This window comes from Mya arenaria, chromosome 9, assembly GCF_026914265.1.
Source record: "Mya arenaria isolate MELC-2E11 chromosome 9, ASM2691426v1".
Lineage (NCBI taxonomy): Eukaryota > Metazoa > Mollusca > Bivalvia > Myida > Myidae > Mya > Mya arenaria.
This window is the reverse complement of record NC_069130.1, coordinates 38,321,000-38,327,852: the sequence shown is the minus strand read 5'-3', so window position 1 is coordinate 38,327,852 and position 6,853 is coordinate 38,321,000.

Here is a 6,853-nt window from a genome sequence, read left to right as displayed (position 1 = left end):
CAATTAAATTTCATACAATGATTGAACATACTGAAAGGAAGTGCAGTGTGCAAGAACCATAGCTCTATTTTAGAGCTCTAAGGGGGTGGTGTACATTAATGAACACGACAGAATTAGGGTGCTTGTGCACTGTACTTTTTGTCATTGCCACCTACCCATATACCAAGTTTTATTTCAATACCATGAGTAGTTTTAAAGTAATGCTCTGGTCGAGAAAAAGCGGCAAAGGGCAATAATTATGTAATTAGATTAAAAACAGCTATAGTCATTGTGCACTGCACTTCCTCTCGTTGTGCTAAATACCATTGAATGATGTTAAATGAAATTCCAAAAAAGTAGTTTTCTAGTTATGCTCCGGACAGGAAAAGATACAAAGGGAATAACTCTTGCAATACGCTGAAATAGAGTTATTGTTCATGTACACTGCAGTTCTAATCATATAGGGAGAGGGGGCAACGTTACCATGCTGGAATGACAACTTGTAGGGAAGAATAAGTTACCTCATTCATCATGAAGAAATGATATGAAATAACAATTTAACAATTTTTGTAGTACTTTAATAAACATTATCATTTCGTCTGAAAGTTGCAAACATAAACAGAACATAATTATTGAACTGTTATATAAAAAGTGAACATTGTTTACTAGATGAAATGCATTTATAACATAACATGCCTTGTTTTTAGCTGTTTAATAATACTAAAATGTAATGTAAAATTGCATAAAAATCTGGTCAATGGAGTTATAATGTTAACTTCTTCATTTACATACTAAAGAAGAGTTGAAAACGGATGTTTTTAGTTGATATTAACACAAAAACAGCATGTGTCTTATTGGACAATGGCAAATTTTTCAAATATGATAAAAATAACGCATTCAAACTGAATATGTATCAGACTATGTATGAAAGAAATAATACTGTTTCTATTTTTCACAAAGGTTTTGAAATACAACAATGCATATATAAGCATAAATAGGCCAAATATGCAAAAAAATAATAGTAAACAATGTGTGAAAGTGATACTGAACACTCAAAATAATTTCTTTGTGCATTAAATGAATATATACCAGAAAAGCAATACTAAATCAAGTCCAAAATGTATAATAACATGAAGAACACCCCTTATGAATATCTTCATAACAAATCAGAGGAAATGTAAACAATAATTATTTATATCATTAGTATCAAATGTGTCTAGAGTTTAAAGTGTGTGTTCATTTGCATTAAATTACATTGTAATATATACCAGAAAAGCAATCATAAAAATCCTTAAATGTATAAGAAACTGAAGACAATAAAGAATAACATCAATTTATGAATATCTCCAAAACAAATCAGAGGTCACCTAAACAATAATCATTCATATAATTAGTATCAAATGTTTCTAGTTTTTGTGTGTCTGTTCATTATCTTTAAATGAGCATCTTTAAAGTGAAACTCTTACTAGTATTTGAAATCAATACATATAATAGTATTTATAACACACGTCAAATTGAATGATAAAACAATAACTACTTACTAAATAATGCATTTACTGAAATATTGTTTACTGATAACAAGCTTGTGACCCTGTTTATAATAGCAGAAAGCATGACAAATATTAAATGATTGGTGATTGCTAAAAGATTTACTGTGGTCTACTATAGTATCACAAGGCAGAAATACCATGTTTTATTTTCATTCTTATTAGCAAATTGAACTCAAGATCCTTCATTAAAAACATTGTTGTTGACATCTATCAACCCATTTTAAAAAAAATCAAAACAATAATATTAATTGTGATAAGTCTTATTTGGGAGTAAGATTGCATCTTTAAAAATAGTGTGTTTTTTTTTCACTTTAAAATGTAACAATTCAATTTGACAAATGAGACAAAAGTTAGGAAATAGAAGTAGTAATTGTACATAATACAAAACAACAACAAAAATTGACAAAGCTCAATATAACAGGAAATCTATATGAAAACACAAATCCTTAAAGGCCATAATTATTTAAACTGAATTAAGGTATAAGTAATACACACTTTTATAAAGCTTTTACCGACAACATAGTTATTATCATGGTACACTATGGGACTTTTATCCAAATTTTGAAGATTTTTTACCGTGAATTAAAAATATTTTGTCTATATTTGATTTTTTTTTCACATTATCAGAGATTATGAAATAAACACAACAGTTTCTGGTAAAATAAACTTCAGTTAACAGAAAAATTAAGTTCAACCGAACATATTATTGATACACATGGAAAAAAATAATTTTGATTGATCTTGTAAGTCTTCGGAACAGAGCAGTATTTCGATGTTTGAAAATATATTGCAGTTTTATAAATTCATAAAAAAATAGTTAATAATAAGACAACCTGCTGAAATCATTTTAAATATTTTCTATGATGTCTAATGAACAATTTAAAAGACAATTTATGATAGTTTACCGTTCAGTTTTGAAGAAAATATACATAATGTCATGTAACTATACATTTTTATAACTAATAAAATGCTTAAAAATCAACCTTTTTCTTGTAAAAATTGATAAAGCTTAATTGGAATTATTCATAAAATGTAATCATTCAAATAAATGAATTTTACTTATGATACTAACTCAGATTTCAGATTTAAAAACAATGAATGTTCTTTTAAATTAAAATATGTAAAGAAACAAGAACACTAAGTAGGCGGTAATGCCCCTCCAAAAATGTCAGAGTGAAAGTTCTCAACTAATGTCTTTTTAATATTATAACATGTAAACAGTCTCTGTTGGTAATCGATGTCTATTTGTTTTATTTCGTCAATGGTATTCTAACATTTAGAATTTTTCACAATAATTCTTCACTCTTCAACATTTGAAGTTTGGTTCGTTCCCATGCGTTTGTACTTGTAGTGTGTGCACAGATGATAATTACTCAATGCTGAGTCAATGCTGATTTGGTTTTCATGCCCCTTCAGGTTCTTTACCCATCTAGAATGTTTAGTGCTGTAAAAGAAAAAAAAGTACTTTCTAACTAATTTGTATAGATAATAATACTGCCATACATATAAAAAAATAAAATATAAACAGTTTAATATTTCTCAACATTATTTAAAAACAACAACAATAAGCTGATACATACATGTATATAATATAAAGAAAATTACTAAATTTATCAATAAAATTCATCATCACCACCACCACCACCACTGGATTATTGAATACAGTGAGTTTATAAAACAACAAACACCAACTTACATATGTTTTATATGAAATACTCACATCATCTCTATCAGATGTGACTGCCTTGTGGATAGACATGGATGTCAAATCTGTCTCAATGATCCAACAAAGTATTTAATGCAGGCTGGAATTCTTCATATAATATTCAGTCATTTTCCTGCCTGAAAGAAATTATACTTCTGATTATCAACCAACAGAAACTACAACCGTAAAATACAAATGCACATGTATTAATTATACATTCTGCACTAACATCCGTTTTAACCAAGAGTAAGGGTTAGTAGGCACAGATGTGTAGTTGTTGTGCATATGGTTGATAATGATTCACAACAGTATGGCGTTCAACGAGACCTACACCAAGCAAATGAATGTCGCTTGTGTCCAAGCTGTCGTGGCTTCCATCCCGAAACCATGTTTATCTTTTAATACAGGTTTATTTTGAAAATATGCAGTTTGTAAGCAAATAATGGGTATTTTTAAGTCTAATATTTTTCTAAATAAAACAATCAAATAAAAGATTACATACTCGTAACATATACATAAATGATGTACATAAGTACATTTAAAAATATGTAACATGTACATAATGCACCAGTCAATTGTAACCACGGCCCCAAAGGTCTGGGGATATGCCCGGGATAGCCGGGGAAATGGGCTGTGTTTTTACCTTTCAGGTGGCCTCGCAGTGCCGGTTGAATGCGTTGGTTTTGTCTTTGAGCAAAATATAGCAGGGAATATGCCTTACCTAGGCCCCCTGGGGTACGGGGGCATATAATGGCGAGGATTTGACCATCAGTTTGTCCCCGCAGGACGAGAATTTTACCCGGGGTTGGCTGGACCGAAAGTCAAAGTCCCAGCTATTCCTCAGACCTCAGGGGGCCGTGGTTACAATTGACTGGTGCATTATAAGTAGATGTAAAGTATGTAACATGTTTATTTATAGTACATGTAGAAATATTAAAACGCTGTCTTAACATTTAGCAAATAAAAATTATTTAAGAATTCCGAAGATAAATTAAAAAACAAACATTTTTGAACACATAAATGTACACAACTACTCAAGGATACTTACATGAATAGCCCTTTGATACGAATATCCTAGTTCCATGCTGATTGTTGACATTAGTTTTTTCGACAGAAAATCTTCTCTTACGCGTATAATTCACTTATAATCCATGTTTTACTGTAATGACTCAAATTGTTAGATGTATCGTAATCAACTGTCAGTGTGCACTTTTAGAGTTTACTTATTTTAAACGTATATTCATGAGAAAACTTCTCCGAGTTTCCAACTATTAATCGACGATGTAGAAATTCCATTATTGACCTATGAATAGCGGGGAAATACCTTCTGGTTCTAAAAATAGCAACATCCGGATACGTGTAGTGTTCTAAAAATAAAACAACTCGGGGGCAATCGTAATAAAATTTTACTAATGTCACCTTCAACACATTAACAAATAAAGTTAGGTGAACATTTATTTTCAATATCGATTAAATTAAAGAAAACAGCTTACCTCATGTTTTATTAATGCAGTAAACATAACAAAACAACATAAAACATAATTATTCCCATTCACATAATTACCGGTCCACACATTTAACATTTCATTCGGAACTCCTCCGAATGTTTACATTTCCGGCACATGATATTACAGGTAACCAATCGGAAAACGCAAACTAATCGGGAACAGTTATTAAACTTATTTGTCGTTCTTCCGATATAATGTTTTGAAGATAAATTGAAGACAAACTATTCAACCATAAATAGCATTTTTTAACACCCATGCAATCGCCATCGATTTGCATTTTTTAATCATAATAAAATAACAGTAAAACCCAACTGTCAATCAACTTAAAAACCGCTCCTACCACTAACTAAAATAAATTTCCATTCCATAATAGGCGCGCGCTTCAGTGCGGCGCCAATGAAGCTTATGATACATCAATTAACGTGATAGAAAGCATCGGTATATGTACATGTTTTGCCAGATGGGTTTATGACCTTCTTGGAAATAAATGTTCTGTTCTGTTCTATGTATCTGTTCGTTGCTGTCTTTACTAAGTTTACCCGTTTAAAAATTGCGCATGATGGTTTCCCAGTTTATAGTGCGTTAATTTAGCATGTGAAAGTCACATGATTAGTACAGATACATAAACCGACGCTAATAGATTTACTCCGTAACGTTATTAATCTGTACGTACAAATACTTGGTTAACTGTTATGATCTTATGTCATCTTAATAATTTAATATGGACAAAGATTATGGATTAGCTGAATTTTAATATGAATAGATCACCAGACCAATCTGGGCTTAATGTGTTTGTACCTACATGCAAATTAGCGGAAAAACCTTTCTCGCTGAATTCCAGATAACACCTATTTAAAAATTACTGGGATTTGCGTGGTAGACAAACTCAGTAAATTTCGATTGGAAAAATACGCAATAATGTATAATGTTAAATAATTCGTCGTTATCGATGTGATACACCAGTTAGTAATATTGCGTTGTACACAACGATATCAATTTTAGTTTTTGACAATTTTCCTCTCTTTTTTCTTGCAATGGTATCATCTGGTGTCTAGTCCCTTTAACACACGACGTTTCTGTGTCGATGTGTTACACAGACGCCACAAGTATGTAGGTCATGGACAAAGGTCAAGGCCGCGGACAACATACCTATTGCACAATCTATGCAAACCTGTACATATCTCTACCTCGAATCCGTGACACGTTCAAAGCAAATCGTACATGAATCTCTCGTATGCATAAATCAATGGTTTCCCCACCTCGAACGTCCAGCAGATTTAGGAAAAATGCAAAATTTGTTGCAAAGTGCTTAAAAACCCCGAGCCAAGTTAATTTCTTGGGTCGCGATCTCACTGGGTTTGTCAAAATTCTGCATGTATGAGTTCTACTGTTTAATATTCTCTATATGCAACCCCTCTCTCTCTCTTAAACCTACACCTAGGTACGTGCATTTTATATAACCAGATAAGTTTATAATGAATTAGTTTGTAGTACCATCTGCGTGTTGTTAAAAACAGTGGTTATTTTTAAACACTTCTTCCCTAGTAGAACGGGCCTACAAATCGTATTTGGTCTAGCTACGCCCCTGGTCACATCTGATCTAAAACCTGCCTACGTATCAATGATCCACATTGCATTATGCAGCTTTAAAAATTCTTTCAATAAAAGATGTCTCAATGCATTTAACAAAAATATAATTGTAGGGTGTTTCAAATACATTACATATAAACGTCAACTACGCCCCGTCAGGACAGCTCTAACTCTTAATTCAAGTATCACAACAAAACTAAGACGTGTTAAAATGCCATTGTATTCAAACAATGCCTTTTAGCCCATTGACACGTCAACTTATAGGATTGAGCGATATTTTCTTCTTCTTCTTCTTCTTCTTCTTCTTCTTCTTCTTCTTCTTCTTCTTCTTCTTCTTCTTCCAATAAAGTGCATCACCAAGTATTAGACAACAGCTACCTCCAGCCAGCCAATCATAGGCCTGCAAAGTGTTTGATAAACCTCACACACAACTGATTTTCTGTCGGATATTTCAACTGGTAAATCTCGTGCAAATCGTGCACCTACTTATGCTACAAGGACGTTCTTAATACTGCAGAAAT